At 36.9% G+C, this 12454-nt stretch overlaps 1 protein-coding gene across 1 annotated transcript in view; it reads left to right on the forward strand.

The window, feature by feature from the left end:
- TENM2 (teneurin transmembrane protein 2) overlaps nucleotides 1–12454 on the forward strand; it is a 1855021-nt gene that overhangs the window by 1531681 nt on the left and 310886 nt on the right. The gene's annotated exons all lie outside the window — the stretch shown is intronic.

Genomic DNA, 12454 nt, shown 5'->3' on the forward strand with positions numbered 1-12454 from the left:
TATAATACTGCATTGAATCTGTATGTACATATAAGTAGTCTCGCATGTGAATGTTCTACTAGTTACTGTTATTATTTGTCTACTGGAATTCCAGTAACTGTTCTGTCAGTATATTCTCTCTGTGATGAGATATGGCAAATCTTGTTATAAGTTGTCACAATTACTCAAAAAGTCATTGTGTTATTTTGCTATCAAGAAGGTTCCACTTCTCCATTTAAAGAGGCATTAGGTATGATTTTCGGGTATGAATTTAAAATGTTGTGGCCCTTTATGCACTTCTTACCTCAAACCAGTTTTATGGAATCTGAATACCTGTGCAGTGAGTGGACTTCCTTGGACTTTAAGAATCCAGGAACAAGCAACAGGAATTTGGTGAAAAGTGGCGGAAGCGGCTCTCTAGAATTTTCCGATGTAGTGGAGTTGCAGGCTCAATCGCAGGCCTTGAGTTCTCGTCATAGTGTATCACTGCTTGGGCTGAACAACTCGCACTTTTCCTGCAAAAGTAAACGGAATCAGTGGTCAGCTTGCTGGCGGTGCTTAAGTAACAGCTCTCTTTGGAAGGGTCCTGTTACTGCATCTCTTCATTCTGCTTTCTTGACAATTATACAAAAAATTCTGTCATTCTGTGCACATAAATCCCTTGTTCATTTTAGAGCACCACGTATAGAAAATACGTTTTATATGGCGGCCTCTGAGGGGGAGATATTACATGATTTACTGATGTAAATTGGTCCAATGGCTAGTACTAAAAAGAAAATCTAAAAATAATTACTGGCACGTGAAAGTTGTATTTATTATGTTCTTAAATTTATCTCTTGGCATGTTTTTACATTAGCTGGTGAACTAGAAGTTCCATGTAGTGTTTTATATATAAAGCACGCTTTCTATCCTAACACGCTCTTTGGATCCACTGAAAAATAACAGTGTTCAGTGTTTGTGCCCAGCACATAAAGAAGGTAGAAGCTTATATCAACAGTGCCTTGCAGGAGTGTCAAGGTAGAGGAAATATGGCCTATATATGGCACCATCCCCCTCCCCTACCTCATATTAAATAGGTTCTTAGTGTTTACATCGTATCCTAAAAATAGAAATTTGAGGTGCAGAGATGGATTTTTTCCTATCCTCTCAGAAAGCTGTTTGACTGTTGTTATGTTTTTGTGCTGCTTGAGCTACAGTAAGAAAATCCAGCAGAGCTGTTTGACCAACATCATTGTTAACTTCAAATAATTTGAAATATTGTTATCAGAAATAATAACTACGTATGTATTTTATCTGTTTCAGGTCTGTTAGTAATCCTTCCAGGCTTGCCTCTTACCAGTAGCTACCTGGGAATAGATTTTTCTTCTGGGTTAACGAAGTCTAATATTGTGTCTCCTGATATTTTACCAACCTTGCCTCTCCCTATAAATTCCTCTGATACAGAGGATGATAAGATAATGAATTTGGATGGACCACGTCTGCAATCAGATTTATACTTTTTTCCCAGTCACAATTTGTCATTACAAGTAAACAATCTTCTAGGCAATATAGTCAATAACAGAATTAATGCTAAAAGGCGTAATCCCAGTTATAGCCTTTATGAAATATCACTTGCAACGCATATACAGAGTAAGATGCTATGAGGTTCTTAATTGCCAGGATTTATAAGAAAATACTTCATTATGCACTGATCTTCTGCTATATGCGTAAATAGTGATGCGTGCTGTCATTGTTTTGCCTGTGTGCGTAACAGAGGTCAGAATTTTGTCTGGAATGTTTTGTGGAGAATTTGGCAATTCTGTGTAATAGCACTGTCTTCTGCTATGGTTTTAGATGGCTTTTATCTATCCACTAGAGGCTATTTCAGGATAAATTGACAACCTGCACTATATCTTTTTACTCAATCACTTCTATGTGCAGAGCGCCAGTAGTATTTTCAGAATAACACTTATGATAAGGAAAAAGTAGGCAGAAATGGGCTGCTGAGAATTTATTGGTACTCCTAGTTCTGTTGATCAGGAGCCTTGCCAACACAGTGACTCAACTGCCTGTTCAGTGAACAGGTAGAGCCTTTTCTAGCCAGAGTATTTCTCCTCCTCGGAGATAAAAATAAGAGTTGGTGACTTAAGGATAGAATGAACAGGAGCTAAAACAGCTTGTCATTGCTGAATCTTGTCCTGACAGCTGCCTTAGCAGAATGCATTTGATAAACTGTGATTGACAAAATACTTGAAAACTGCAGCTTAAAACTGAATTTGTGGAGCATGCGAAAGTAGACAGGATAAAGTAAGAATAGACTTATGAGTGCACAGAGCTGTCATCAGGCACATAACTCTCTTGAAATTTGAAAAATAGAGAGCTGTAGGGAAACCTAGACTGTCCTAATATAATTATCAAGATCATTACTGTAATTGAGCCTTCATTTGAAGCTAGGCCATTATGTAATATTTTGTGCTTGTTTATTATACAAAAATCTAATGTTGTAATTTAAGTCACTGGTAGAAAAGGGGCAAAAGAAAATATTCGGCTACTAATTGCTCTGAACTTTTGGAGTCCACACATACATTTTGAAGTTTTGTGGTGTATTTTGATATTTAAAAAAAAAAAAAAAATATACAACAGTGGACATAATTTCACTGACTTTACATTTCTGGTTTGAGAACAATTAGAAGTTTCCACTTACTGCAAATTAAATTCACAATTCTCCAAAAACGAAAGCCTTGTAATGTGTCTTCTGTATGATTAGAGGTACTCAGAGGACTTTTTTCTTTGGTGGGTTTTCTTTTCCATTTCAAATCAGTAGAATCTCCTTAATTGTGTACGTAAAGTGTTATATGCCATACCACAAGGTTATGGAAATTAATTACACCACTTCTGTATAAATACTGGGATGATTTTTCAAAGTAGTTCTATGCAAATTCAGTTGCAAAAATAGGATATACAGAGCACTTGCTAGTATTGCCAACTGCAGAATGCTGTGGCAGTAGGCAGAGAGCACAGCAGTCTCCTTTCCTTTGTGGACTGTAGTCATTAGACTGCACTACCCGTTGGTGCATTTGTTGATGTTCTATTTCATATTTGCATTTAAATTCCTGTGAAGGAAAGGTAAGACAAAGACATAAACAAGTGATGCTTATTTGCTCTTCAATTGAGATCCTATTAGAAGTATGACTTTGAGAGGGAGAATATTGGGGAAAAACGCCTAGGTGTTTTTTAGAAAACATCATATGTCCATTCAGTCTCCAGCAGACATCAAAAGGACATATCCCTGAGGTTCTAATGAAAACATAAGTCAACAGGGAATAACTAAAAATACACTTAAAATGAAAAGGAAACTAGGTCATGTACCGTGTGACTCGGTATTTGTAGCTTAGATAGAGTATATTGCAGTGTTTTTCACATCATAAATATCATTCTGGTACATGTAGAAAGTATTGTCTAAGTTTATTTACTCTAAAATGTTATCCCTTTTGAGTCACTGTGTCTAATGCTTTGTCTCTAACAGTGCACAAGGTGAACTTGCAGTATGTTTATGTCTGTCTGTCTTGTCCAGGCAATTATTCTGACTCTTCTGTAAACTGCTTGGTTTGTGGAAACGGGGCAGAGTCCTTAAGCCTAGATTCTCTCTATCAGGATGCAGATGAGTATATTTATTACTAGCCTATCTGGTATGCAGTGGGAAGCAGCTAGCATAATACGTAAGGTAAACATACATTATTACATAAAAGAGTTGAATTTGTCTGGGGTTTTTTGAACGTGTTACAGCCTCCTGCGCTTTGTTTATTCCATTCATGTGGCAAACTTAATTTTGGTGGGTTTTTTTTAATGAGCTGAGAAAACAGATACCTTCTGAGGTGATCGTTTTCAGTATGCCAAGTTTTATCCAGTATTATGCTCCTGTGTGAGGAGCAGCTTGAGGGAACTGGGGTTGTTCAGCCTGGAGAAAAGGAGGCTGAGGGGGAGACCTTATCTCTCTCTACAACTACCTGAAAAGAGGTTGTAGCGAGGGGGGGGTTGGTCTCTTCTCCCAATTAATAGGCAATACAACAAGAGGAAATGGCTTCAAGTTGTGCCAGGGGAGATTTAGATTGGATATTAGGAAAAATTTTTTCACCAAAAGGGTTGTCAAGCATTGAAGAGGCTGCCCAGGGAGGTGGTTGAGTCACCATCCCTGCAGGTATTTAAAAGACAGGTGGATGTGGCACTTGGGGTCGTGGTTTGGCAGTGCTAGGTTAACTGTTGGACTCGATGATCTTACAGGTCTTTTTCAACATAAACAATTCTATGATTATATGATTCTATGAGTCTGTGTAGTTGTGAGTGACATAGAGAATGTGAATAAGGAATGATCGTTTATTGCTTTTTCCCCAAGTGGGAACTATACAACATCAAATTAGCAAACTGCAGATCCAAAATGAACAAAAATCTACTTCAGGTAACATTCAGGGAAGTTGTTAGATTTCTTGTCCCAAGACTTTGTAAATACTAACAATTTACACTGGTTCAAAGCCAGACTTGAGAAATTGATGGAAGAAAAATCCAACCGGGGCTGGTGAATAAAAATTTTAGGAAATATGAGACAAACTCCTGGTGTTCCAGAGGCTATTCTGAAGAATTATCTTCATATGTGTACTCTAGTTTTATACTTTTCCTTAGGCTAGAGATGTGATAAAAGGTCTTTGATATGACTCGCTATGGGTTGTACTTACATTCTTTGTTAAAGAGTACTGAGAATAATTTTGTTTCAAAGCTACAGGTGATCTCATTATAGAGGCTGAAGAGATAGTTGATAAAATTTGAGATTGAAATCTTGTCCTTTATAATTTTTTTCCCCAACAAATAACACAGTAAGACAGTAAGTTTGTCTGCTTGTCTTCTTGTGAATTGTGTGTCAATTCTTAGCTCTTCAAAATTGTTTACAGTCACAGATGACAAATTAGATTTTACCAACTAAATTACTTGAAAACTGTAATTTGATTTATTTTTTTTTCCACTAATAGAACTCGCTGTAGAAAGAGTAAAAGCAGGTCTAAAGGTGGTTGAGGCTCATCAATTAATTAACTTGCCATAACAATTTAAAAAAAAACAATAATTCTTAACAGCGAAGAACATAACTGTATAATGAGGATGTCAGATGCTGAAGTTATTATTTTAAGAGCCGCTTTGCTTTGTTTTGTGAGGCATTATTGTTGCTAGAACATTGGTCTCAATCGCCAGCTCCCTAGGAACACAGCTGTATGTATTTGTTTTAGTGTTTCGTTGTGTTGTTGGGAGCTTGCTCCATTTTAAATGAGTAATGAGCTACGGAGTTAGAAGCATACAGGATGTTGTAGGGCCTATGGAACATCGAGGTCATTGAAATACATGCCCAATACGTCAGTAGGACTAATGTGGTAGCACTTCAGTCCTCCTTACCTTTTTTTGTCCATATACCTTAGCTTTACGCTGTTCCTTCAACAGAAGAAATCATGTTTTGTTGGTTTGCTTTTTTGTGTGTTTGTTTTAGAGGAGGGGCAGGGTGACACAACACCCAATGTGGTTGTAATAATTTATCGCAATTCGAATTGCACACCTGTACTCTAAACCCTTCTTTCTATTGTTTTATGAATCCCTTAGTGTTTATTTCACAGCTGTCACAGTGCTCCATTCTGCTGACACTAGTTGATAAATTAAAAGAAGTGCAGTCTTATCCAGAGCAGCTAACTTTGGCTTATTCCCTTATTCACTAAAGAAGAGGCAAAGTAGTATGTGGCAGATAATTTTTACAGTACAGGATATCAATATGTATGGCACATACAAGGAGAAACATTCCTTTTAAGGAATTCTTTTTAGAATTTAAATTCTTTTTAGCCTTCTGTATAAAGTTTTTATTTTACACACTTGTGTGCTGCCAAAAGTGAAGAACAGCAGCAGTGGGTGCTTTAATTGAGGGATTGCTTGGTTGTAGTACAGTGCGTATAGTCCCTTCTAAATTTAAACTTTGTACCTGACCACTTTTGTTGTAAAACTTGATTAATGTGAATTTTGTCACATTAAGTAAAGATACTGGGTTTAGTGATTTATTTATTTTTTACCTAAAAACATAGTAATTGGGAAATAGGCTGAACCTAACACTAGAGTGTTAATTGAGAGAAAGCCTTAAATGGAAGAGGTATTAAAGAAAGAGAAAGCAACCTTAGAGAGTACCTGTAGTTGCTAATTTAGACTGGAGCTTTTTTTAGTTTTTAATAAATTATTCCCATGAGAATTGTGGCTTACTGTTTTATAAATTATGGGGATATTGACCCATAGCTGAGTCATAGACCTTTATGGGGATACCAACCTGTTCCTAACAGCATGAAATAATAGTTGTTAAATTGACCCTTACTTTAAAAAGCAAAACAAACCCAGAAGGAAACAGCATGAGGAAGAGCAAAAATGTTATGAAGTTTCACTTAGAGTTTTTCTTTTTATGCAAGTCAATGACCATGTTGAATTTAGAGGCAATTATGAATATTTTAAATGTTGGGGCTTGACTGTTCACGGCCATTTGGGAAGATTCATCCAAATTACAAGTGACTTTGTGGCATGATTTTAAAGTGGTATTGTGAAATTGATTGAAACTGCTATGTAGATATATTTGTTTGGACTTAAGAGGGCCTGTATTTAATGTCTTTTTGTAAATAAGACAAGTGGAAATCATTTAATTTGACTTAAATAAATCCACTTGAAATTTAGTTCCAGTTCACTTTGCGTTCGTAAATGTAGACAGACTTCTGCACACAGAAATAGACATATCTATGCCCTTACTAAATGCTGATCTAAATTATGCATGTCCTTGTGATTCTTACGGTACCAGTAATCCTAGTGTTTTATTAGTCCATAGGAAATGAAAATACAAAATGAAGGTATTTGTCATTTTAAGTCCTGCACTGTTGTCTCTAATGTAGCTAACTGCTTAGTTGATGCTGTATAAAAGATATGGTCAATGCGGTTGGAATATTCAGCGCCTGGTGCAGTAGATCTGTTGCTCGTCACGTTTGGTAATATTTATAACATCGTAAATAGTAATGTGAAGCAAAAATTCTTCTGACTCCCATTTTGTAACTTTACCTTTGGTAGGCTGAGGAGAGGGAAAATGGTGTATTTACTGATGAGTTCACTGAACTATAATAAGCTTTCAAACTAGTACTAGAGCATTTTTCTTCGCGGTGTTTGTCATTCTTGTGTGAATATTTGGTGGTGTAGTTAACATATCTGAGTGTATACTTTCAAAAAATAAAATATGTCTTGTGGATGTTTTGAATTGGAGAATAATTCTGCTTGAGAGCTGCTAGTATACTATGCAGGTAAAGCTTTTTTAAGTTTAATTGGCTTAGTGAGTGTGCTTCTGAGGAGAGAAAAAATGAATACAACTTTTGTAAAAGATCAAACAAAACACTGGATATAAAATGTGCAATAGAAGGTAATAGAGTAAAACAGCAGATAGTAATTCTGTCAAGACAATATAGGAAAAGAAAAATTGTGTGTCCCTTTTATTACAGAACAGTTCATATTCCGGTACTTTTGTGCATGACTTTTATATTACTGACTTTTTTCTGATTTCTTCATAATCATTATTTGCCTCCAGAAATGGTATGCATATAGGTTAGAGTACCGCATTTGTTACGTGTGTCCAGTGTGCTTGATCCAAAAGGTTAGGGGAAAATGTGATGAAAAAACGTAACGAAAAAAGGTTATTTGAGGAAGATGTAGAGCTTTGACCTGCCTAGTACTGAGAGTGTGTTCTGTCAGCCGGTATGGGTTTTATCCTATTCATCAAAACCATAATGATCAGTAATAAATGTTGAGCAAATAGCAATGAAAATGTATTAAGGCACTAACAGAGAAGCAGCTTCTGCTCATTGAAACTGTTCAACAGAGAGGAAATCAGAGACAACTGGGACAAGCCTCAGCCACGCAGGGGTGACAGAAGTGGAGTGAGTGTTTGTTACTGGATGGTTTTGTGAGAGTATTGGGAGGGAGGGGAAGCAGCAGGAGAAATTAAAGGTATTTATTTGTAAGACCTCTTTTTTTTTTAATGCTTCTGAAGTGCTAGTTTATAAAAATAAACCGTCTTTTTATTGTTTATGATGAGTAAAAATTAGGTTGTGCCACTTTGATAAATAGAAGAGGGGAAAACGAGAGCAGAGTTTAGGAGGATATTTAGATTCTGGTCATATTTAAAGTTCCACGGTTATTTTCTAGATGAATGTTGACAGAGAGGCATAAGAATTATGGGGGGAGGAAGCAAACTATATAAAACTGTCCTGGTCCCGGTGGGGACAGGGTTAGTTCTCCCCGGGCTCTGTCAGGGACAGGGACAGGGACAGAGCTCGGGCTGGGGCCTGCCGGGTCTGGCCGTGAGGGGTGGTACCACCCTCACCGTGTTCGTACATTGCTCTGTCAGCGTTATTGTTGGTGTTTTCCTCTTCCCTTTCCTGGTCTGTGGAAAACTGGCTCAACCCACCAGTTCTGCCTTTTTCTCCCAGTTCTCCCCCAGAGGTGTAAGGGGCGGGAGAGAGTGGCCGAGCAGTTCTTTGGTGCCAGCTGAGGCTGAACCATGGCAAAAATGCAAAAAGTTTTCATGCTGTAAAAAAACACACGTAAACAATGTGCTATCATTTTAAATAATTGCATTGTATACTATATGATTGGTAGTAAAGCTTTTAGTGATGCCTATCGGGAGATGTTAAAAAGTGGAATTCCAGAATACCCGACTGGACTAATAAGGCTGAGAATTCATAGTGCGTAGTTGGAAGCGTCCAGTCAGACAGGAGCGCGAAGGGGAAAATCCCGAAGGAAGGAAACAAGTGGGGATGGGGGGGAGAGAGAAAGAAGAGACGGGAGTGATACTGGTTCTGGGATAGGCAACGGTTATGGATTGCTGTTAGGCCAGCTCAAAAGATAAATAACTTAAGAGCAACACAATACTTGGTGACCAGCCTCTTTGCTGTGAGAAAGCCGTGTCCCATGGGGCTCTGTGGCGGGCCCCCGAGGAGCGGCCTCTGGCTGCGTGGAGCTCGGAGCTGCCTCCTGGTTGCCTGGCACAGCCATAGAGAGGGAGTGGAAATGGGGAGAGTAATTACGGCCCTTCCCTGCCAGCCTTTGTGTTGGGCAGCAAGGAGACGTCGTGTGGGCCGCCTCAGAGCGCCAGGCCTCGGGGGAGAGCGTTGGGGTGTGAGGGAGATTAGAGAGATGAAAGCGAGTAACAAAATGGCGGACGCAGAGTAGGAGTTTCTGAAGAGGCTGCTGTGAGGAAAGGAGAAGAAATTGAGCTTGATGAATACTGTGCAGGAGAGAAGCAGCTACTGTGAACATCGTATACATCACAGGAGACCACTTCAGGAGTTGCAGTATTCATTTTCTCACTTTTCAAAAGGTGTTGCTAGTATTTATACTGTTATTTAAAGTTAGCTGTATCAGCATTAATTTTTAACTTAAACTAGGATTCAAGACAGCAAACTGAAAACTGTTCCTCATTCGTCTTTGAAAGTAATGTAGAGAAAGCAGATTTCTTTCTCTCTGTCCTTTACCGTAGGAGCAAATGGGCCTGTGGACATTGGGGGATCGTGTTTTGGACGAATGTATGAAAGGACGGCATAGTAAATTCACACAGTTTTTCCTTTATCCAGGTGCAAAGCGTGGTGTCTGGTATGGACTAAAATTAACTTAATGATTTAAAGATTTACTTACAAAAGATTTTTTTTCCTAATTTTTGGCAAGGCCAAAGATTGTAGGTCATAGTTTGTTCTTTCCTGTCTGATAATTGCAAAATCCATTAGTATCCCTTTGAGATGTTTTTTATAAAAGACTGTACTAAATTTGAATAAAAGCCTAATAAGTAGATTAGTTAGAACAATAGTCCTCATGAGGATGTTTGATTCTGAGTGTAGCTGCTAGAGATAACCCTAAATGCAATTAGGCTTAACTCCCTGTGAGTGTCAAAGGAAGGTAATACCCATGGAGACTTTCCTTCAGATGACACTATTTTTAAAGCATCTCAACATTTAAATTATTCTTTCCTTTGGGTATTGGTAACAAACTTTTCTCTCTCTCTCTTCTTTTTTTTTTTTTTTTTTTTTTATTGTTGGAGAAATAGAGCTTGGAAACTTACGTTTTAGCCATTAGTTTCAGATATTTTGTGTCAAAAAGAGGGATGGCTCAGCTTCCTTGGGGGAACAGTTTTTTGTCCTCATCTGTACTCTTTGTAATCGTAAGGATCAAATATCCCAAGGTGGCCACAGACAGGTAAAAGGAGAAAATAGCAGATTCAGTAACACAGACAGGCTTAAAGGGTAATGTGATAAAATGTCAATAGGTAAACTGTTGGATTAATTCTGTTTTTTCTTCTTGAAGAGAAATGAAAGCAAAACTTCTATTAAAACAGAAACAGAGGCAGTAAGATTTAAAACATTTGCATATTATAGGATGTGATATAACAGAAACTGTAAAATTGCAAACTACTAAAATTGTGTAATTTAAATACCACAGAAGAATTGCACTGAATTTGGTCCCATTTTCACATATAAAAGGAGAAGAAAAAGGAAAAAAAAAAAAGCTTAGTAAAACAATTCCATTACCTCCTTTCTGATATATTCCTGCATATGCCTGGGCTTACTTATACTTAAGTTCTCCTATTTTTAAAATATGGAAAATATGAAAATAATCTCATTAACTTTTAATATTATATTTTAGGAAAAATTGCTGGTCACACCAAAATGAAAAAAATTGCAGGGTTTTTTAAACCAATTTTTTTATATTGATAGTCATTGTGTTCTGCACTTCACATATCTTTGCTTTACTTGCATATTGTTCTTAGAATTATCTTTCACTGGAGCATTCCTGAAAACCTCTTGTTTTCCTGCCTTGCTTTTAAATCAAAAATCTGTGTCATCAAAAATAAAGCTGAACTAACTACACATGAGCCAAAATACCTGAAAATGACTTACAGTCATACCACGTCAAACTTGAATTTAATGTGTGGCAAGGAGATGTTTAGCCAATTTAGTGAACTATGCCTGGTTTTTATTGTCTGTAAAAGTATAGCTTGTCCCTTAAAATTACTTTTTACCCCCGAAGCCAGCAACGTAGAGCTCCGGAGCTGTCACATTATTCTTTCACATTATTTCTGTTATAGGCACATTAGGTCCAAAATATTTCTTCTTCTAACAAATAGCTAATTTTTTTCTCTTACATCTTTAGCATACAAAATGGTTTATTTTCTTTTGTTTTGGTCAGCTGTTTTTATATCTTTAGGTATCAATGCGTTGTCCTTTTTTCCTTGCATATAGTAAATTACTGTGGTATACAGAACATATATTCTTTGTTGATTCTGGTGAGTCTTGGACACAAGATTAAATTATTGTCTTATAAAAATTATTAAGGGTTTGAACCTGAGATGTACCAAGTCAAATAATTTCCTAGTGAAGCCTTAAAGGCAGTAAAGAACAAAAATTGAAGTGACCATACATTAATTATTAGGCTTCTTGTCTTAACTGGTTTATGCAAGGAAATTCTTTTAAACAAGTAAAAAGAGGTTTTATGTTTCCTGTCTACTATATCTGAAAACTCTCCTGTTGTTATTACGAAATTCAATAACAATTTTCAATTGATTTTGCACTTCTCAAATGTAAGAGGACTCCCTAATTACTTCATGCTTAAAAAAATCCAGGTATATTTGAATTAGTTGTACAACCAAAAGAAACCTGATTCCTTTTTAATGAAAGAGAAAGACTATTCAAAACTAAAGGATTTTTTTTTTGTCTATATTAAAATCTGTCTTCCTAAAGCTGGAGAGTTTTTACGAGGCAAAAAAGAGAAAAAATTGCCAACCCTGCCACAGTGCAGTTTCAGTGGTTCATGTGTAGCTGAGATGCAGCAGAGTGAGGCTGGTTATGTTGATAGTCAATGTAAAAGCCATCATGCTGCTACAATAAACATGCAAGGAGTGATTTATTACAGCTGAAAGTAGCCATTTTCTAAATGTATCTTAAGCGTCTGTTTTTAGATAATAAAAATTATCTTTTAGAAGGATGTAATGATACATACTTGGCTATAGGAGTAATAGATAATATACTGAAAGTAAGTTAGTATGATCTTAAATACAGGCTGTACAGCATGTATGGAAGCTCTCATGGACTTCAGGTTAAATTCTAACACGCGTGTTATAGCCAGATTTTTATGCACTCTGCCCTTTTTGTGGTTAATGATATTGATGGTGGGTATATGTACCTCCTGCAAAGCAAGATTTCAACACTACTACTGCTACTCAATATGCCTTTTTATATGTCATTGATAACAAGGTAAAAGAATTGTCAATCTCTAGATGATAATGAGTAATGTATTTTTCTATTACTCAAGAATGCTTTGGGTGGGAGGAGGTGAAATATTCTTTGGCTGTATTGCATCACAGATGAATGGAATGGAAGAAAAGGAGGAAAAGAGCCATCTCTAA

Source organism: Rissa tridactyla, chromosome 11 (assembly GCF_028500815.1).
Source record: "Rissa tridactyla isolate bRisTri1 chromosome 11, bRisTri1.patW.cur.20221130, whole genome shotgun sequence".
In the NCBI taxonomy this organism is placed as follows: domain Eukaryota; kingdom Metazoa; phylum Chordata; class Aves; order Charadriiformes; family Laridae; genus Rissa; species Rissa tridactyla.